The sequence below is a fragment of the Sebastes fasciatus genome, chromosome 13, assembly GCF_043250625.1.
Source record: "Sebastes fasciatus isolate fSebFas1 chromosome 13, fSebFas1.pri, whole genome shotgun sequence".
NCBI lineage: Eukaryota > Metazoa > Chordata > Actinopteri > Perciformes > Sebastidae > Sebastes > Sebastes fasciatus.
This window is the reverse complement of record NC_133807.1, coordinates 23,150,821-23,173,608: the sequence shown is the minus strand read 5'-3', so window position 1 is coordinate 23,173,608 and position 22,788 is coordinate 23,150,821. Positions and strand designations below refer to the sequence as shown.

Genomic DNA, 22,788 nt, shown 5'->3' with positions numbered 1-22,788 from the left:
GGAAGAAGAAAGCAGCTGGCAAGCAACAAACAATGTAGGTTTCATATTCCTCAAATCAGCTCTGCAAGTGTGTTTTGGAGGAAGGAATTCAAAATGTTTGTTTGGCCTGAGGATACACACAGTGGGTTTTGGTGAGAAAAAGAAAATATCAACATATCTTACATAAATTAATTAATTAATATTCATTAATATTAATGAACTGCATTCTAAATATGAGGAGGTTTTTAGATTAACAGTTGCTGTCTGTGTCCCAAAAATTATACGACCAAAGAGCACAAATGTGCAGCTTGAGACTGTATTTATGTAACTGCAACAGATGGATAATATGAGCTGCATCTGAGTGAGAACAACCTTTCAATCCTGGAGGTTTTTTTCAGTAAGATGTGATTCACTCTGATTATCATTATTTCCCAAGATAGGTTCATAACAAGCCTGTTATCTGTAACTTTATCCAAACTAGAACGAGGGAGAGTTTCTTGAAATTTAAATTACAGCTGCATAGTATGGTAATAAACCAGAAATTAAACTTTAATATGAACAGTTTAATAGAAGCCTGGTGAGTTGTTCCTTCCAGTCATACTTTGAAGTCACGAGTCTCCAATTCATGATTATAAATTCTGAAGATAATAATTAGAACGTGTGAGGTGAAATTACCAAACAGTGGACCAGAGGAGCGCCCTGCAGCAAACGTGAGTGAATAATAATTAAATGTTTTAATTAAAGTCACTATGAGGAACTTTCATTTTGTGCTGATTTTGGCGGTCCCTGTGGACAAAAGCGGTAGTGTTTGCGAGCACCAGAGTCCCTTTAGCAAACTGATGGTACGTGTCCACAGGGGCATTTTTAGACGTGAGGGATCGCCTCGCTTCCCAGCATTGGACACTTGATGGGCTGCCACAAGACACGGGGCACCTGATTGGGCGAACTCTTTTCTTCATGGGCTGCTGCTCTCAGTTTTCCAACCAGAACGTTTGGAAACTTTTTTCTCTTACATTACAAAAATAGTTCATCGAAATGTGTTTCTGAAAACATATTATGCAAGAAGTAAGCAACAACAGTTAGTTTAAAAGTCTTTCGTGAGTTTCCAGAGGTGGCGAGTCGCGCCGGACGCCCCTGATTTGCCTAAAGCTGCCTAGACCTCAACTATTATGCAAATGAGGAGCGGTCAACATGACGCCCCGTCTCTCGAATCGCTCTACCACAATGCATTGCATGGCTACTTACATAGACAATGAATAGGAAGCATGGAAAGGACGGAGGCTGTGGTTCCCCTGTGACTCCCTTTCCTCCGGCGGGCCCAGCAATACGGCCTGGGCCTCCAGCAGCGTAGTGTAGGTGTTAGCTCCCAGTGGGGGCCGGCGAAGCAGCGAGGCAAAACTGACCGGAGGAGGAGCCGGCAGCAGGTCAAAGGCGGCAGCGAAGCCGGGTCTGGGTCTGTCTGCAGAGGGCTGGTCTGTGCCGGAGTTCCCGCTGGAGTCTGAGCTGAAGGAGTTTCTGGTGAATCTGCATGATTTTGTTGGAATCGAACCCGGTGTCACTGCTGACAAGCATTAAGAATAACCTTAAAGAAATAGACAATCTTCTCGCTGATGCTCTCGTTTTGCTTATGTGGGTCATATTGACACCGTTTCATAACCAGTTAAAAGTTCCTCACAGCAACTTTAAAGTGGATTTCACTGATTTGCAGCATAATTTCACAGTGTTCATCTCCTCCATGTGTGACTGTGGATGTTAGGTAACGCAGAGAAGTTGTTCTTTCAGTTATGTAGGAAACAGTGAGCACTCTGGGGGACGACGGGGAGGGAGTCTTTTAATTATCACGGACGAGCGCGCAGCACAAACAACAGCACTAGACAGTCACCATGACGGATACAACACAGTCCATCTTACACTGAACATCTTGCTGCCTCTATGGCTACGCATCCTGCTTTTTGGCTGTTTTGATAATTTAGTCACTTTTTAGAAAGAAAAGCCTAACATGTTCAGGTTTCAGCTTCTCCAGTCTGAGGATTTGCTGCTTTTCTGTGTTTAACATCATTATAAACTGAATATATTTGGGATTTAAACTGTTTGTCAAACAAAATAATACATTTGAAGACATCACCTCGGGTTCTGGGAATCTATTTTATGACGTTTAATAAGCCAAATGATTAATCCTTGGCCTCTCTATATCTGCCTTGTTATTCTGAATGGATAGTCTAACATCTGTTTCATCACTTGCCCATTTACAGCAGTGTTGATCAACTTGAAACTTAATAAATGAAATAAAATAAAGCAGTAAGCACAGAGGCTAACCTTCCTCTTTGTTGGCAGCCTGATTAGATATTCGATGCACGGCGGCACCATTAGAGAGTTCAGGCACATTTAACACTCAGGTCTGCAAAAGCCTCGGGCACAGTGCCCCCCCTTCCATCCATTCACTCCCTCCCACTCGCTTTATCTTTCAAAAAGATATTTTAAATGATCTTTTATACTGACAAGTGTTTGCTTCACAATTAATGTGACACCACAGGCGGGTAATTCTGGTAATTTAGGCGTTCTGGCCCAGGGAGCCCCTGCAGTATTGTAATTAAACCCTGGCTTTTAACACCAGCCGCTGCCACATCCAGAGCAACAACAAAGGGAACGGAGTAGCACCACATCCCAAGAAACTTTACCTGAACCCCTGGTGGCACCGACAGATATGATATTAAATGGTATCCCTGTGGAGCCTCGAGCCGGCATCATTAAACAGGTGTTAGATTGAACAGGAAAGTGTTGCTGCTGTGAAAGTCTTGGTGAGGTGTATAATGCATATATTTTGAGTCATACAGTTCACAGCATGTCGATATTTCACTGTCTGACTACATGTTGAAAATTGTGGGAAAAAAGGAACACCACACAGTGGGGCTGCTCCGTTATGGCAAAAATCAAAGTCCCAATTATTTTGCTCAATATTGAGATCACGATTATCTAACACAATTACTCACTGACTTTGGAAACATCATGCATTTAGAAAGAAACTTTTGTAGCGTACATTTTAAAGTTAAATGCATCAATCTGGTGCACTTCGAGAGCAAAATTAAGAGGCTAGATCTGGACTTTGTGCTCTTGTAGAAAATGTAATCATAAACACATCGGTAGTATAGATATTAGGGTTATCAAAGTTAATGCGATAATAACGCGCTAACGCAAATTCATTTTAATGCCACTAATTTCTATAATGCATTAACGCAACTTTCTATTTTTAGGTTGTAACAGGCTCAGTTTTAAAGTTAGAGCGAAGACACTGGCATCATAAAACTTAATGAATCCATTGATACCAACCATGTCATACTAGCTTGTGGCAAAGAATGCTAAATAACGCTCCAAACGTACGCTAAATTTTGGTGAGGAAAAACTGGCATGGACATTTTCAAAGGGGTCCCTTGACCTCTGACCTTTAAGATATGTGAATGAAAATGGGTTCTATGGGTACCCACGAGTCTCCCCTTTACAGACATGCCCACTTTATGATAATCACATGCAGTTTGGAGCAAGTCATAGTCAAGTCAGCACACTGACACACTGACAGCTGTTGTTGCCTGTTGGGCTGGAGTTTGCCAGTTGACAGTCGCACCGGGAGTGGGGAGAGAGGGCACAGCGAGCACTAAGCGCGAGGTCTGGGCGAGGGGTGCTGTGAAGCACCACCATCACATGACATAGTTCCACAGTACCAATGGATTCCTTAGGTTTTCTAGTTTCATATGATACCGGTATCTTCACTCTAGCTTTACACTGAGCCCACTACAACCTAAAAATCGCAAGTTGCGTTAATGCATTAAAGAAATTAGTAGCGTTAAAATTAATTTGCCTTAACGCGTTATTATTGCGTTAACTTTGACAGCCCTACTTTTACGTTTTGCTTTTGTACACTCGTTACATTTGGATTGATGGTCAATATTAGAACAACAGTTATGTAACGGTCTCTGATGTTCCATCTGTTCAACTCAGTTAAGCAAACACCTTAAAGGTAGTTAGAGTAGCTTCCTGTCTGTAAAGAGACACAGAGAGAGAAGAGGGAAAAGAGGAAAGAAGAAGGCTAACTTTAAATTTTCCACCTCTCTTCTCTCCTCTTCTGATTAGCTCTTCTTTCCGCACCTCTTGTTCACGCTTCAGTTCAGGCATCAGGCTCACGTCTCCAGAACAGATGTGATTTATCAGGGCACGTCTCTCCAGCAGCCCGCCCACCCTCTGCCCTCCCACAGCAACCACCTCTGTCTGAGCCACAACGAACCTCTAACCAGGGGTTTAAGTGGGATTTGGTAGGTGGGAGAACCCTAACGGCCAATTCACGTAGAAAGCGTTTTTAAAAGCATTTGTCACGTCTGTCACTCGTCTCGCGTTACAGATACGCTTCCATTGTGTTTAATGTATCCCCCCCTTTGCCTCCTTACAACCGCCATTACTCTCACAGAGACACTCTCGCATTTTTTTACGCTTCAAGTCAATTTTTTATCGCTTTTAGTGAAGCGTAATCTGCTTAGACAGCAGTTTAAATCACACAAATATCCTGCTGCATATGTGTTTTGAACGTATTAACCGTATCTATTGATCAAGGCTTCCAGTCTGTCTGTGAGCTCGTCTGCTGCCGTCACTCGCTACGGTGGGCGGGGAAATAAAAATCATTGAATCAATGCATGTTACTCTTGATTTCTTTGTCTACGGAAGATGAAGTCAGTGTGGGCTGCTCACTTCTCGCTTCCAATGGGGATTCCAGTAGGATCCGCCGGTGTAGTGGTGTAGCGGGGATAAATGAATGTGGGGTGAAATTACTTTCTGATTTGTTGAGTGAGTATCTTGATGGCATCAGCTGGAAGGAACGCCAGGCTGCAGCACACGAAAATTAACTCGCTTGACTTTATCATGCATGAAACTGCCAATCAGATTTATTTACTTATTAATCAAAGGTGCCGTAATGCCGTTCTGGATCGTTCCGGCTCACTTTAACCCCTGCCTCTACCCACATTCATGCAAACATACAAAAGCATCTACACTACACACTCAATGAAGTGCATGGAAACATGTCCTACATATATTAAACTTTGTATGCAAATACAAAATGCTTTCCAGGAATGTGTAAAACCATGGAAATTAGAGATAACATTAGAAATAAAGTGGAGATCACAATATGTAAAGAGAAAATTGTGAAATGAAACAAGGTGAAATGCACAAACAGATTTAGTTTTATCTTCTTTCATTGTGTTTCTGTTAAGATGCCATTGAGGTAAAAAAAAAGCCACTGTTATCTCGGTTATAGCTTTAAATTGTAAACAATGTATCCTACAGTACATTATTCACCTAATAGTGAAATAAAAGTGACTGTGCAGCATAATATCAGCATATAACACGTGAATATCTCGTTGGGCACATTCAATTGTTCCATAATCTCTATAAACAGATTCTGCATTCACAATCTGTAGGCAACAGCACAAGATGTTTGTATATTTCTGGTTTCCGTTTGTAGTTTGAGTTGTATTGATCAATCACATTCAAGCAGGTTTTGGTTGAATGCAGGTAAACAGCTGGCGGAACGCATTGTCAAAAATGCAATATGGGAACCCGCCGGCTATCGTCTGACGATGATTTAGCTTTTTATTGGTTTAAAATTAGCTTATAAACTGGCTACTTGTGAAACAATCTGGTCCTACACGTCGTCTCCCAACTCCAGCTCCAGTTTCTCATCTCAAGTTGCTAAACGAACTGCAAAAAAATGTGCAGTGCACGGAAAAGGAAGCCACCATAATCCAATAATATATCAAATAATATAAGATAAATATAACACTCTGAATGGTACTATTTTTCATTGAGTATATTTAATGTAGCTGCTAATATATGCACTTTTACTTAAAGGACTAGTGTGTAGGATTGAATGACATCTAGCGGTGAGGGTTGCAGATTGCAACTAACCCCTTCGCTCAGCCTTCCCTTTACAAGCATGTAGAGAATCTAAGGTGGCCTTCAGGTAACGTAAAATCGCAAAAGGCTCTCTCTAGAGCCAGTGTTTGGTTTGTCTGTTCTGGGCTACTCAAAAATCCACCCATCCTTTGGAAAACACTATGGGAAGCTATCACTGCAACAAGCCAAATAAAACACCAAGAATACTCAGTATATATCCTTATTTCTTAATCAATGGTGTCAGTTCACTGTTAAGTAAAGGATCTGAGTACTTCTACTACTGTGTAGGAAAAAAATGTGTTCAAAAGAATGCCAGAGGGCTTGAAGGTGTTTCTTTAGTTTTATTTTTGCCTTGTAATCTCTCAGCGAGACTTTAGTGACAGGAGATAGCTATGACTATAAACATTTTTTTTCAAGTCTGCAAAAGTCCAGTGGTCCATCTAATTAGCATGACAGGAAAATGAATCGGCACTCACACAGTAGCATAAAGTTAGATTATAGTCCAGACTGGAGTCGTTCTCAGATCTCATTATTCCAACTCAGACCTGCATGAGACGACACCCCCACACATCCCGGCCCTTCCACAAACATCTAACATGTACACCGTACGGACTCATTCCCCCTGAGGACGCCCGCGGTACCTTTCAGAGTACGATATGCACGTTCATATCCGCAGAGGAGAGAAGTCATTACTGTCCTACTGTATGTTCTCACACAAGCTGCAGCCAGAAGTGTTATTTTATTCATCTGAGTCATGAGGATGAAAACTGCATTGCGATGATGTTAGCCAAGAGCAGTTTCTCACACGTAACGTAAGCACCTGCATGCACATTCATCACTTGAACAAGCACACATGCCACAGTATAGTATGTCAGAAACATGGCGGTGCAACATGGCGGACTCTGTGAAGAGGACCCGCTCCCTATGTAGATATGAAGGGCTCATTCTAAGCTAATGATTCAGGTGTTTATACACTAATGAAAGCATAGTTATGAATATTATATTCCATTTCTGCCAGTAGATCCCCCGAAATCATACACACTGGCTCTTTAAGTAAAATATTGAATACAGGACTTTTACTTGCTACTATTACTTAAGTAAAAGATCTCAATAGCTTCTCCATCTCCGGATAATGACCATAAACAACAGTTCAGTTTATTACCAAATGATTTCTACTTTCTTTAGATATTGCTTAACGCCTCCTATCGCTCAGTATAATGAATGCTGAAGAGCAAGCGTGGATCACTTGAGGATCTAGAGGGGAAACATCATTAATGTTTTTGTTCCCGACCTTTAAAGAATAAGCACACCAACAGTGCAATCTCTCAAGAATTCAGTGCATGTTTCATTTAGGAAAGGTTGAGTACTGTTAAAACCTCTATTAAAGAGAAAGTGCTTGAAACGCAGACATGATGAATATGAAAGCTACAGAGTCATTTTATTCTGCTCTTTAGAACGAAGAGAGAAAGCTCCAGTGATGCTGTGAGCTAATCACCTCTGTGCTCCAGCCTTCATTAGTTTCTCCGGGAATCAATGAGCAAAAGCTCCAGACGAATGAAACATCCGTCCTCGTCTACATGTGGCCAAGTATCTGTCTTTTTTTAAATGTGCTACCAAACTTCTTCAACTACTGCAGTGAATGTGTCGTATACAAAACACAAAGCCACAAAGTGAGAGAACAGAGATCAAAGATGGAAATGCTTTTGCGTCATCGGTTACATACAACTGGAGAAACGGTTCAATCTAAGAGAGGTTTTAATAATCCTCAGATGAATGCTTGCTTTGTGTACAATTCACCAGCAGATTTAACGCATTGATGCAATCGATATTTCAGAGGTTGTACCGGGCTCAGTTTTAAAGCTAGAGTGAAGATACTGGCATCATATGAAACTTGAAAAACCTAAGGTATCCACTGGTGTCACCATGTCATACTAGCTTGTCAAGAAGGAGGTTGAATATCGCTTCAAACTTGCATTAAATTTTTGGCGAGGAAAGACTGGCATGGCCATTTTCAAAGGGGTCCCTTGACCTCTGATCTCAAGATATGTGAATGTAAATGGGTTCTCTGGGTACCCACAAGTCTCCCCTTTACAGACATGCCCACTTTATGATAATCACATGCAGTTTGGAGCAAGTCATAGTCAAGTCAGCACACTGACACACTGACAGCTGTTGTTGTCTGTTGGGCTTCAGTTTGCCATGTTATGATTTGGGCATATTTTTTATGCTAAATGCAGTACCTGTGAGGGTTTGTGGACTATATCTGTCATTGTTCTGTGTTGTTGATTGATTTCCAATAATAAATATATACATCCATTTACATAAAGCAGCATATTTGCCCACTCCCATGTTGATAAGAGTATTAAATACTTGACAAATCTCTCTTTAGCCTGCAAATGTTCAGTGGTACATCTAATTAGCATGACAGGAAAATGAATCGGCACTCATACAGTAGCATAAAGTTAGATTATAGTCCAGACTGGAGTCGTTCTCAGATCTCATTATTCCACTTAGACCTGCATGAGACGACACCCCCACACATCCTGGCCCTTCCACAAACATCTAACATGTACACCGTACAGACTCATTCCCCCTGAGGACGCCTGCGTTACCTTTCAGAGTACGATCTGCATTTTCATATCTGCAGAGGAGAGACGTCATTACTGTCCTACTGTATGTTCTCACACAAGCTGCAGCCAGAAGTGTTATTTTATTCAACTGAGTCATGAGGACGAAAACAATATTGTGATGATGTTATCTAAAGGCCACTTCTCACATGTTACCTATGCACATTCATCACTTAAACAATATAATATGTCAGCGGAGCAACATACGAATAAAAAACTGCACATCTACCGTGACATAACATTAAAAATGACTATCACTCATACATCCACACACAAATGGAGAACAAAAGCGTGGGCTCTGGACGGCACTGACTAAAGCCCGAGTGGAACGGTGTGTCTGAACTTTTCCCCACTCCATCGTGGGAGTGGGCGAGGAGCAGGGGTGATGCAAGCTCAGGCAGAGGCAAATTCTCATTTCCCTGCTTCTAAAAGCCGGCAGCTCTGTAGTGTTTCATGTCCTGGCAGCCGAGGCTTTCCCTCTGCTCTGCTGGTGAATTCAACCTGACCCAGAATCAACTGCGGGGGAGCAGCGAGCATAGACTGTGGGGATCGCCTTCTGTTCAGTCTCTGCTTTCATGTGGAAGTGAGAGCGTTGTGGGCATTTGTCTGTGGCGGTAGCTGAGTGGGTGTAGGGTTTCAATGTGACGCTCTCTACAAGTACAATTACAGCAGCAGGGTGATTAGACTAACAAAAGCCTTTTCCTTCCCATTTAACTTGTCTCTGCCACTTTCACCCCTTTTTATTCTCGGTTGCCGTTAATTTCTTTCTTCCTCGCAGCTATTTAGGCTCATCCACCCTCCTCGCTTGTCGTCACTGTGAGAGCTCTCTCCTGCTGACCCACTGTTCATCATTAAGCACTGACTGGACCGGCCTCCAATCGGCACTAATTGAAGAACACAGCTATAATTAACAACAAGCCTTAATTGGCACGTCTTAATGGCCCTGCTTATCAAGTCAGGGTACTTTCCACCGTACGAGATGTTCTTCAGGTGATTAACTCTTCATTTGCCGTTTCACCACCTCTGCCACCCTGACACACACACACACACACACACACACACACACACACACACACACACACACACACACACACACACACACACACACACACACACACACACACACACACACACACACACACACACACACACACACACACACACACACACACACACACACACACACACACACACACACACACACACAGGGATACATCGATTTGGGTAGTTGCTCTATATTTATGGTCGACTGCACAGTCATAAAGGACAGCGAGTATCGATACCCCACATGCTCATGATGATCACATTAGAGACATAAAGACTAATGTTTACAACGCACAGTATATCTGCAGGGATTAGCACAATACTGGTCTTTCTAAGATGAGAGAGAATTTGACTTTTGCAGCAATGGAAGTGCAAACAAATCTTAAAGGTGTTAAATGTGAGATTTGGAGCAACATGGCGACAGCTGAGCCGGCGGCTCGTAGCTAACAGTACTAACAGCGCTCACAGTGAAAACAAAGGCAACGCTGCTGGAGAAAGCAGGGCATAAAACTGCTCTGTCAGCACACACCTCGGTTTCCTAATGAATAAACATGTTCTGTAGCCTGTGAGAGTGTTTGTCACATCCCACCGCTAATTAGAAAAGTTTTGCTACAACAAAGTTCAGATAAAAGATAAAGTTTTGTCTTTCACTGTGTTTAATTTTCAAAGTATTAAAAATGTTAAATATAAACAATGACATTTTGTCCACAATACATTATTAATAGCATCACATAAAATCCCCCCACAGCTGATTTATGACCCAGAACAGGGAGATAATTGAACAACCACAGCCTCTAAATGTTGTGTATGTACTTTATATCTGTTGAGATGAAGAATTTGTGGTGCAGAACAAGAGGCCTTGTACACTCTGCAAAACCACACAGGGAAGAATGAGGCGCTTCACCTCCAGGCAATCAATGATGACCACAGATAGATATGGAGGTGCATAAGAACATGCAAAATATTAGCTTCTTTTCTCACCTTGTGTGTTTTTAGTGTGTGTCAGAGTGACAATGTGACTCATTGGGCCCTCGGTGGCTCCCCTTCAGGCATCTTTTCTGGCTGCTGACTGAACGCTCCTGGTTCTGTAAACATAGACAAATGTGCCCTACAGGAGCGCCTGCCGCCCTGCAGCGCCCACATGCCTAAAACTAATGAATTTTTAAAGACAGCATCAATCAAACCGCAGGCCAGATCAATAGACCACAGAGTGGATTTCATCAGCGCTGTGGAGCGAGGTTTTGGTACACACATCGCTTCCACCCGGGCGTCTTGTCATGCAGCCTTTCACCTCAAGCGAGCTTCACTTTGGCTTCGGTTAGAGCCGGGGAAGCCGGCCAAGAGCAGAGCAATATTATCAAGGCAGGTCTGTCCAGTAATAGAATCTGATTAGAGAGATTAGGGGTTGTTTATGGTGGCAGCGTGTCCTCTACGCAGGACTGACTGACCCTACATGGTTGATTAAGACGTTTGATAGCCAGTCAATCAGAGCATCGCCACAGTGGTCATGGACCATAATCATTTTACAAAACACTGAGGTCACTGTAGACATTGATCCTCATCAGAAACACATCTGACTGGAACTGTACACCATTACACTACAATGTAATGCCAGGGTTTCCAAGAAAGCCACATGCACTAGTGAACGCACACACACACACATTTGGCTTTATGCAGCCATTGAAGGTAGAAACACACAGTGGGAGGAAGAGGAGGGAGTTGCCGTGCGACAAAGGCTCCAGGCCGACTTGGGTACATGGTGCTAACTGAGCCACCGGGACACACATAGACACATTTTTAGCATTTTCCTCTCTCACTTGGCAGGTGGCAGTTTTAGTTATGCAAACATTTACACAGAGACAGTACTACTCTAAAAGCAGAAATAACATTTAGTTTGGAGGTAAACCTTGAGGAACCAGAGCCACAGAAACTTGTTTACTTTCAAATTTAAATGGCAAAGAAGGAACTCTGGTCAAAACATAAATAAAAAAATATAAAAGTCAATGACTCATTTTATTCATTTATCACATATGACATCCCAAAATGTCAGCAGGCTCTCTAACTACCTTACCTGCGTAAATATCGAACATGTGGTAATGTTATTAAATGAATGTGAAATGCCATGCGAGGCTAAAGGTCGGGTTGCGCTTGAACACAACTAGTCAGTTGTTCTAAATGACTACGCTGGAAGGCGGAGTGAAGAAGGCAGCTGTCATAAAGAGTGGGGAGACGAAATATTGTTTCAATATGGGCTTAATGATACACATGGTCTCTCCGGATAGGATTTCATTGTGACCTCTATGCCTTGACCTTAATGAAAAACATCATGAGGTCAAGGAAAGATGTGAAGGTGAATTCATAAGGACTTGGTACTAAGAGAATCCAACTCGTACAAGTACACTACGCAACGGCAGATGTTTTTTAAGCAACTTTATTTATAACTAGGGCGGTCAAAGTTAACACAATAATAACACAATAATGCTAATTTATTTTAACGCCACTAATTTTCTTTAACACATTAACACAATCGATCTATTGGTACGGGCTCAGCTTTAAAGCTAGAGTGGAGATACTGGTGTCATATGAAACTAGAAAACCTAAGGAATCCATTGGTACCAAATGTCATACTAGCTTGTCATGAAGGAGGTTAAATAACGCTCAAAATTTATGCTAAATTTTGGTGAGGAAAAGCTGACATGGCCATTTTCGAAGGGGAATGGTGTGTCGCTTTAAATGTTGCTGCCGCAAGGAATTGTGGGACAGCATTTCTCCTTTCCTTTCGTAAAGGATGGTCCAGTGTTTCCTATACTAAAGGAGATAAAGAAAGGTGCTTCAATGCATTTAGAGAACTGGTTCTTATAATGGCTGCCACTTAGATACTTCGGGTCATTTCACTCAGTCAGAAACCTTCCTAAAAAAAATAATTAAAAAAATATTATTCGACCACAGCCGTTGAGACTTCGTTCTCACCTCCACCTAGCTGACCAATCACAGCGTGAAGGGTGTGTGAATGTCGCATTGTTGTTTACAGAAATGGTTGGACTCAGCCTCCCTAATCTGGCATGAAAAACTTGCTTAAACTTTCATATTTCTATTTCTTATTACAGTCGCTTTTGCAATTTCCACTGTTCCCCCATCTTAGCCCTTGACCGTTCACAATGCTTTAGTCTATTCAGTCAAGCATTTCATGGTTATTATTGCTTTCCACTCTAGAAATAGCTGTATCACTGAAACTCCAGTCTGGAGATCTTATTTTAAAAAGGAGAATGCCGACTCTCAGTCCACTTCAGCCATCTGTGTGAGAAGCCCATCCACTCCACCGTTCTGTATGAATAGCTTCACAGCAGCAGTGCAATTTACCTGCGTCACTTTCATCTTTGTCGCAGGTAAATTGCACTGCTGCAATTTACCTGTGACAAAGATGAAAGTGGCGGCTTTCTCACATCTTCTTGCTCTCCCTTCGGCTTTTGGGAAGCAAGAAATTGCTTAAAGATTAGATGCTAAGGAAGAAGCAATTTCTCAGCTCTACGGTGCTGCGATAAGAAATCGAGAGGGGAGAAATCCCTCAAATCAAATTTGATTCAATTAAATTAAATCTGAAATATTGGGAGGAGTAGAAAATAGAGGCAATATCATATGGTAAGTGGATGGAAAAAATACAGTGATATTGGATTGGAGAATATTAATTTGCCATCTGTGTTAGTTTCCTGGTAAACTACTGTCTATGAAAATTGCGAAAGAAAACTTCTGGAGGAGTTGAAACATGCAAAATGTACCAAGGAACCATAACAGCTATTTGCTAATTGGTCAAAACAGTAGAAGGATGTCAAATCTGTTTATTAACATGACTTCTGCCTGCAAGCCTGCATGCTCATGTGAACTCAGAGGTAACAAAGCAGAGAGGTGGAGCACACGCACGGCTCAAAACAACCAGAGGCTCCGTATGACGCTGAACAAAAGCTCATTTTCAGGGTGACTTCACTCTATAATGTTTCTGCCTTTAATACAAAATATGTAGGATATTCCAGAGCTGTGGTCTCTTGGTCTAGACTCGAAAGGCTCACAGGCACAGTTACCACCATGATAGTGATGAAGGGAAGCTTCAGTGAGTCTATATTATCAAGAAGTGCTGATTCAAAGAAATACACTCTGACAAGGAAATGATCTTGTACGTAAGCTGTATAGATACGAAGTAGTGGGCAACCTCCGGGTCTGAGAAGTGAAGCCAATGTGGAAGTGCCTTAAACTTGCATTCTTTCTAACAGCCAGCAGGGGGCGACTCCTCTGGTTGCAAAAAGAAGTCAGATTGTATAGAAGTCTATGAGAAAATGACTTCTAACTTGATTTATTACTTCAGTAAACATTGTAAACATGAGTTTATGGTCTCTATCGCTAGTTTAAAGCAGGGTATGCTTTAAGGTGGGGCTACCTTGTGATTGACAACTCCAACTTTAACCCTTTCACAGTGTGTTTTCAGTTCATGAAAGATAATTATAACCTTTTTGGACGCCTAAAAATATCTTATTCAGCGTTCGGTTATACTTTGCTCCACCCTCTTGTGTCACTTCTGGTTGCAAAAAAACAACATGGCAACGGCCAAAATGCCGAACTCAAGGCTTCAAAACAGCAGTCCACAAACCAATGGGTGACGTGACGGTGAGTACGTCCACTTCTTATACACGGTCTATGATATAAAGTGAATTTCAGCTGGTTATGTCGGGCAAGAAAGCTTCTGTCAGATTGTATGTATGGGGAAGTAAAGGTCGATCATAAAGGGACAACTTCTTTACACACATTATCAAATAACAGCATTAGTTTGAATTTTTTTTAAAATAAAAGAACTTCAAACTGTGCAGAAAGATTAAGGGTTTATAAAAATATCACACACACGGACTGTCTCTTGATTTCAAAAGATCTGATCAAATATTAGAATATAATCACATTGTTACTAAACTGTAATCGTATAACACATAAAAACTCAACAAATTTGTATTGTGCAACTCAGATGATTGTATTGTTAAATGAAATATGCACATAATCCACAAATACTAGGACGCATATACTCGACACACCATCCTTTAATCTGCAGCAAAAGCAACAAAAGAAAAATGTTTGCCGTTTTTCTCTGTTTGCCTGCCAAGAAAGGGATTTCAGCATGAAGAGACTAGGACGAGCAAAAAGAAAGAAGCAGAGCTGTTTGGCTAAAAGCCTGCTGGATTCTTTGATTCTCAAGGACATTTATGTGTCCTATACTCCGCTGAGCCCACCCCACCCAGCCCCATTGTATCGTTCTCAGTTGCAGAGAGCTTTCCGCAATTCCTGCTCGGCTGCTTATAAAATAGGAAGTCATGTAAGCCTTTGGAGCCGCAGGGATTGGAGATCCCCGGGGTAAAGCTGGGTACATTCAGAAAAAAACTCTCTAGTTTTGCTTTTTTTTTCTGAGCCCCTTTTCTGAAAGTCAAGAGACTTTTAAGTTGCTCTTCACAGAAAATTGGCTTTTTAAAACGTTGAAAGGCCAGAGAACGTTATGAGCAGCACAGGTTTTATAAAGCACGGTCATTAAAGCAAACTTTATCATAAGTGGCTCTCAGACCTTGAAATATTCTGTATGTACGGAGTAAAGTGTATTCATTGGCTGATCTATTCAGACTCGTCCATTTATGAAATATGCCATTGATTTGGTCCAACACAGTCATAGTTTACGTCATGAGCGTCTTAAAGATATTATCATTCTGCTGGCTGTATTGTTGCCACATGCAGGAAACTCAAAATGAACAGAATCTATGAATTCATCTATTCACACTCTCCACATAAGAGGCCCTTTCAGCCATGGCCATCAGATACAGTGTACATTTAGTAATAGAGATTTTCTATAATGTCTTCTCCTCTCCTCTGCAACCAGGTAAAGCTTTACATGCGCTGTTTTGTCAAAGGAAGAGAACATACAAGGACACTGTCATTGCATCGATCCTCAGACTGTAACAGCAGTCTTCTTCTTCATTACTTGTTTCCACAATAGAGGTCTTGTTTGCTTCTTTTCCCCAATGTTTTAGTGCCAAATACTCTTGGGTTACACCCAGACTAAATGAGTGGAGTTAGGCAGAACTGCTGCCCCCTAAACTAACATATTTTACGTAATTTAACTGTTTAAAGATAGATTTAATTTCTTATAGTGACCAACAACACAGAAAATGTCATCTGGGAGGACATTTTTAGAGTTGGGTCCCCCAGTAGCTCTTTATCACATTTGTTTAGCTTAGCTATGCCAAATATGGGAATTTTAATAAACACATTTGAAGTCACTGTAGTTGTATTTTGTGATTAGAACACACAATTTTAAGGGGAATTATACCAAATTTAGAGATTTGTGTTATCTAAACATTTACACTCAGCCGTGTATTTTATGTAGAAAATGGTTCCTCTTGTAGAGAACTAACACTTTCTGATGCCTATCTGGATCCAGGTCACAGCGGCCGCAAGCTGAGAGAGAGCCCAACTTTCTCCAGCTCTCTCCGACCGCCACACATCACTCAACTCACACTGCACTTGAATCATTACTGATTGGATTATTAAGGAATTGATTAATAATATCGCTGCCATCTGTGGCAGCCATGCTGTTTCTAGACGTGTGCTCATTTGAGCTAAATGCAGCTGCATAAAATCGATGTGTGACAAACCACAAGGTGTAAAACTGTACATGTAAAATACAAAGAGAAAAAGGGATGCTTTGTGTGCACAATATACTAGGGCGTAAGGAAATTCTCCGTCGAATGACACCAATACGATTTTGTTGACTAATCAATTAGTTGATTTAATCGACAGATCTGTAAAACTGAGTTTTTTCACAAAGAATCACACAAAAGCACCACTTTAGATTTTGTGTTTACCAGAGATGTGCTCATACGTTGCTTGAAATAAGTCATTCAGCATGAAAAAGCATAAAAAACGACTAATCGACTAAAGAAATCGACTCGACTGAGACCAAAACGTCGACTAATCGACTAAGGGGGGGCAGCCCTACACAAATGAATGTCATGTAACGAGCCACAAAGAAACCACTCACAGATCACATCAGGTGGTGGCGTCTGAGTTTAGTTCTGAACCAAACCAAACTCAGAATGAAACAGATTCTTTATACCTGTTTCTGTTTACTGGTGTGTGTACTTTTATCTTACCTTTGACTTGGATCCCATCTTTTGGAGTGAAGCCTCTTTACCAACATTTATAGGTTGTTTCTGTGCTTCTCCTGCGTTTCTGATACAGATGGTGTTGTCACGGTTTGCCTCCAGCTTCAGAGTGCTGATAAAACAGAGACAACAAAACATTTTTTTTTTTCTCAAATCGTGGAAGCATTACCACCCCCGCAAAACACATAAGATGGGCACAGAGAATACAATAGGGGGTATATGGGCTTCAACAACAATTGTCGCAGCAGACTGGCCGGTGATATTTTCCAATAAATTGTTGTGAGGAGACGGCAACAATTTCTTCTTTTTAATTTTCAAGCAAACATTTTTCAGTCTCAGCTCTGTTGAAGCAAAGCCAGGGTGCAGGAAAATATGAAGGGAGAGAATGAAGGTAAAGAAAAAATAGAAAAAACTTGCATCTGAAGGCTGACACCGTCGCTCCTTTAATATATAGCTGTTTATGAAGGCGTCGAATTTAATCAGAATCCTAGTCATCAAAATAATGTGAAATAACACCGCAAGAAATTGCTAAAGTTGATTGATTTTCTGCTTAAGCGACCACACCTGCGGGGCACACTGAGGGAAATGCATTTGTGTAGCCTGCCACTCAGTCAACAACAGGCATCAGACACAAAGACTGTTGTCAGGCAGCGACAGTGAAGAATGTTTCCCCACTGTATCTGATTAAGAGACAGCAAGAAATAGATAAATCATCAGAGTGCTGCTCCAGATCCACAGCGTCTCAAAGGCCACCCTCAGCCATCTGTTAAAGAAAGACCCCCCCTTCATACATACACACACTTAATGTGTAAACTCCCCTGATGCCTGCGGAGCTGCACGGGGCCACAGATGTCATGAGAGGCCACAGGGACTGTAAACGAATCCACTTCCTCCTTCCACATCGATCAGTCAAAAGGCAGACCGTCCAATGCAACAGTGATCTTTTTTTTCAGATTACCTGTCTCATTTACTACTATCAGGATACAGTTTTATGGAAATAACTTTTTTCATCATAATTGCTCAAAGTAATCGGCTGCAGCTTTAAGAGCAAGGCTACATCAGACATGTACTAACTCAGTCTGTTGTGAATCCATCCATGCTGTGAGGAGCATGCATGGGATGATGGGAAATGAAATAAAGAGGAGTTGTAGGGAAACCATGCATCATTTACTACCTCCTCCTGTTGACTGCAGCTCTCAGCAGCTGGGACACCAGTTTGTCTATCACCGGTTCTGGAGAAGACAACAGGTGGAGGTTTCTGTTACGATACAATCCAATGGCTCCAATTATGGCCGGTGGGCAAACCTGCCAACATACTAATGTGGCTACTTCTGTAAACCTGCAGTAAACGTCTGCTTCCACATCAGAGTCAAGAGGTAACTTCAGAAAACTCCACCTGTTTCTGCCAGAGGACAACTGGATTCTTCCTCTTTTACAAATAAATGTATCTTGAAACACTTTAACTTACATATTACTGACACTCAGTGGAGAGAATATGTAGTGATTTCTTTTTTAAGATGCGTACAAAATTCATGCTACAGCTGCAACCAATATTGATCAATCTGCCAATTAATTTCTCAGTTAATCGTATAAGGTCTGTGAAATGTCATGAAATAGTTAAAAAAAACAAATTGTTTTGTCAAATAGTCCAAGACCCAATTAAAGATATTCAGTTTACTATCACAACACACAGAGAAAAGCAGAAAATCCTCACAATTGAGAAGCTGAAACTAGAGACTCCTGCGATGAATAGGTAATGAAGAGTTGTTGATTCATTTTTTTGTCGACTGACTAACTGATTGTTTTCATAAAAGCTTTTGTTGTTGTCATGAAGTCAAAGTAGTTGCAAAAAATCTGCTGGTTTTATTTTTTGTAATTAAATTTCCTGTGGATTAACATTTTCTGATAATTACCGTCTCATGGTTGTACGCCTCCGCCAACCAGTCAAGTTGCAGTTTACATCCATGTCTGTCCAAAATGTCATCACTTCATCATTTTATCCTGTTAGACATTTGTGTCAAATTGTCAAAATTAGCGTATGAATTCTTGAATTATGGCCAAAAACGTGTTTTTGTGAGGTCACAGTGACCTTTGACCACCAAAATCTAATCAGTTCATCCTTGAATCAAAGCGGATGTTTGTGCCAAATTTGAAGAAATTCCCTCCAGGCGTTCCTGAGATATCTCGTTCACACAGACGGATGGAGGCACAATAAAAAATGAGGTCCACATAGCTCGAAGCATTTCTATTTGATCTTTTTTTTTTTATTATTAGGATGTCTCTGTTGTTTCTATACTGTGTCTATTATGTTTTAGTGAGAGCTTTGGTGCTTCACATGTACTGTTTTGATGTTTCTCCTCTGCTTTTCCCAGCAGACTTAGCTGTTACTAATTATCAAATTCTTACAGTTGCTGGTCCAAACAATTGCTGCTGCCAAAAGTGTCAAACGCATCACTTCCTGTGTGTCTGAGTGCTTCTCCGTGGAAAGACATTCAAGCTTTCATAACCTGGGTATTGGCTGCTTTAGGCTACTATTTTCTACAACCTCGATAATGAAAGAAAAACAAACCATGAATAAAGTGTTTGTTTTTCTGTAACCTCTGTGTATTAAATAAAGTAAAGACATTCCTGTACAGCTCCTGACAGCCACCTCAGCAGCATCAAGGACAGTTAATAGTTCAATTACTGCTTGGCAGGTTAGCTCTCAAGAGGAATCGACTGTTACCAGCTGATTAGCTCTGCTTCTGCTCAATACAGCTACTGGAAAACACATACCTGCTTGTTAACTGGGGCCACGGCAAAGCTCACTGGGTCAGCAGAGACCTTTAGAGAAGACTCAGCAAAGTTTAAGACATAGATGTCGGGGCACTGCAGTTACATGAGATGAAAGACAACTAACTGCCCTCAGGCAAGGTGGAAGAAAGGGTTAACGTCTCTGTGAGCAGCAAGTACAGAAATTATTTATCATGACGGTCATGATGAGTTGAGTTGAAAAGGTGTTTCAGAGGAACTATGACACTCGATACTTCTGTCCTCAATCCCAGCTCCTGTTGTTAAATACATTTTTTAGTCTGGGATCCATTCTTGTGCCGAGGAAAACTTCAAAGTCATGCTCCTGTACCAGAATGCTGCACAGACGCACCTAATGATGCATCGCTGTGACTGGCAGCGCTGCTCACACATTAACCAGCATTTGCAGGCTCTGCGCTGAGGTACCCTGCTTTTATGCTGGATTCAGTTGAAGAGGGGATAATTATCTCTGTTGGTGGAGTGGATCTGCTCCAGCAAAGCGGAACACGCAGGGAAAAGTGGATGTAGGGCATTAATGTATGAGAAAAGGCACCACACTGTGTATGCAACGGGTCATACCTCTTGAAAGTTGTTATTATCGTGCATGTTTTTTTGTCCTGGGAAGCAGCCATCACCACCTCATCCATCTGTTGACTGAAAGGAACATCATATTAACACCAGGCTGATATATAGTGAAACACCACTTGCATGCCAACCAAATTTTCATGTCTTTTCTCACATTCAACCCTTTCTAGTTTGGGTTTCTTAGATGAATTCAGTTGGCAAAACAATCTTACCTCAAGGTCCATTTAGCAGTTGTTCTGGAGCTTTTAATCATCTCATTATCAGCGGATGTAATTGGCCCTGTTGACCTGAAATTGTAGATGTAAAAAAGCTCAAACTGATCAATTTATGAAATATGATAGCTAATCTACTTTATGATAGTAGATTAAACTATCCAACATTATATATAGAGTAGTTCAAATGTGCTCTGCCCGCTGCAACATTAAAAAGCTGTTTATGTGTTAAAGCATCAGTAATAATATCAATAACCAGTGGTGGAAGGTAACTAAGTACATTTACTCAAGCACCGTACTTAAGTACAATTTTGAGGTACTTGTACCATACTTGAGTATTTCCATTTAATGCTACATTATACTTCTAGAGACAAATACTTTCTACTCATTTATCTGAGCACTTTAGTCATTAGTTACTTTGCAGATTCAGATTATGAATACAAAATACAAATCAACCAATAAATGATGATGCATTTATTATATATTGAGCTACCTGGCAGTATATAAAGTACTTGCAATTACAGAAGCTCAACCTTAACCAGCTGCACCATTAAAGTGATGAACTCATTAATGCAACAATAATTATAATCCAGTGATATAATATACATTATTCTAAAATGGACCATACTGCAAATGAGTACTTTTATATTTGGTATTTTGAGTAGGTTATATTTTGCTGTTACTACTTTTATCTGAGTAAAGTTACTTCTTCCACCACTGCTAATAATATACAGTATGTATATTATAACTCTTTGAAAGGGACCATTTTGATCAAACATGTACTTATAACTAATAATAGCTAATCAAACTTGACAACAAGAGACAATATTGTGTTTGGTATTAACATGAAGGACATTAAGAGTGACTTGATATTGAACAATCTGATACTGCTGGCACATTTTTTCATCCATGCATCCAAATGGAGGAAAATGAAACCCCTATTTTCCGTTTTCAAAAGGGACCTTGTGGACAATCATCTCAGTGCTTTAAGACTAATGAAAGGACAACATGCAAAGTCTCTCCTCAGAGTTTATGAAGAACTGAACATACAGTATATGATGATGACCCCTAGAGCTACTATGGAAGAGTGCAGTCTTATTATTATTATTTATTTATTTATGCATTTCTTTTTTTTTGTTCCTTTCATTATTTTCTACCCTATTTTATTTTTGTTATTATACTATTTTTTTTTTATAATTTAAGTTATCTTTCATATCCAATTGTGCCTTGTATGTTAGAAGTATTGAGTTTAGATTACAATGCCTTAATGTTTGTAAATGAATTATCTTCAATAAATCAAAAAACATAAACGTGTAACTTCCTGTTGTAATGTTTGTTAATGCAGAAGCTGACAGGAAGTCAACTTGGACCAAAGCCGTTGCCCAAGCAACAGAATGGCAATGAAAAGGCCTATAATTAAATACATTTAGCTGTTAATAATACTCTTGAATGTAGGAACTGGACTTGTATCAGAGCTGTATTTTTATTTAAAGATATGTGTACTGATAGTAGGAATATCACAGTACTTAACTTAATGCTACACATGGCACACTTCATTAGCATTAGTTTACTAATTAAGCATCCTTGACTCCACCTGTCACTTCACTTCACCACACAAACATTCAGAACAGACAGATATGACTTTACCTTTCTCCCATAATGTGATGGAAACCGAGCAGTATGGCTTATATGGTTAGTGTGCGCCACCTAGCGTCGTTAACTGTATCCACCATGGAGGTATTAAAGTATCCACTAGTGAGACTATTAGCAACAATGTAGCTTTCATTAACAACACATGGCAGCGGGAGCGCGCCTCCAGGGAGCGCGCTTTGGCTCCAACAGCACAGAGAGAGAGAGAGAGAGAGACAGAGAGAGAGGTGGAGAGAGGTGGAGAGAGACAGAGAGAGAGAGAAAGAGAGAGAGAGGTGGGGAGAGAGAGAAAGATGGAGAAAGAGAGAGGTGTGGAGAGAGAGAGAGAGAGAGAGAGAGAGAGGTGGAGAGAGAGAGAGAGATGGAGAGAGAGAGATAAAGAGAGAAAGATGGAGAGAGAGAAAGACAGAGAGAGAGGTGGAGAGAGAGAGAAAGATGGAGAGAGAAGGAGAGAGAGAGAGAGAGGTGGAGAGAGAGGTGGAGAGAGAGAGAAAGATGGAGAGAGAAAGAGAGAGAGAGAGGTGGAGAGAGAGAGAGAGAGGTGGAGAGAGAGAAAGAGAGAGAGAGGTGGGGAGAGAGAGAAAGATGGAGAGAGAGAGAGAAAGAGAGAGGTGGAGAGAGAGAGAGATGGAGAGAGAGAGATAAAGAGAGAGGTGCAGAGAGAGAGAAAGATGGAGAGAGAAAGAGAGAGAGAGAGAGAGGTGGAGAGAGAGAGAGATGGAGAGAGAGAGATAAAGAGAGGTGCAGAGACAGAGAGAGAGAAAGATGGAGAAAGAG

At 40.9% G+C, this 22,788-nt stretch overlaps 1 long non-coding RNA gene across 2 annotated transcripts in view; it reads right to left on the bottom strand.

The window, feature by feature from the left end:
• LOC141780829 (uncharacterized) overlaps positions 1-22,145 on the bottom strand; it is a 111,205-nt gene extending 89,060 nt beyond the window's left edge. For both annotated transcript variants that reach the window (XR_012596727.1, XR_012596726.1), the window contains exons 1-3: positions 22,009-22,145; positions 20,362-20,436; positions 20,144-20,218 (exon numbers count right to left, since the gene is read on the bottom strand). This is a non-coding gene — a long non-coding RNA (uncharacterized LOC141780829). The remainder of the gene's footprint in view (positions 1-20,143; positions 20,219-20,361; positions 20,437-22,008) is intronic.
• Positions 22,146-22,788: the final 643 nt, after the last annotated feature.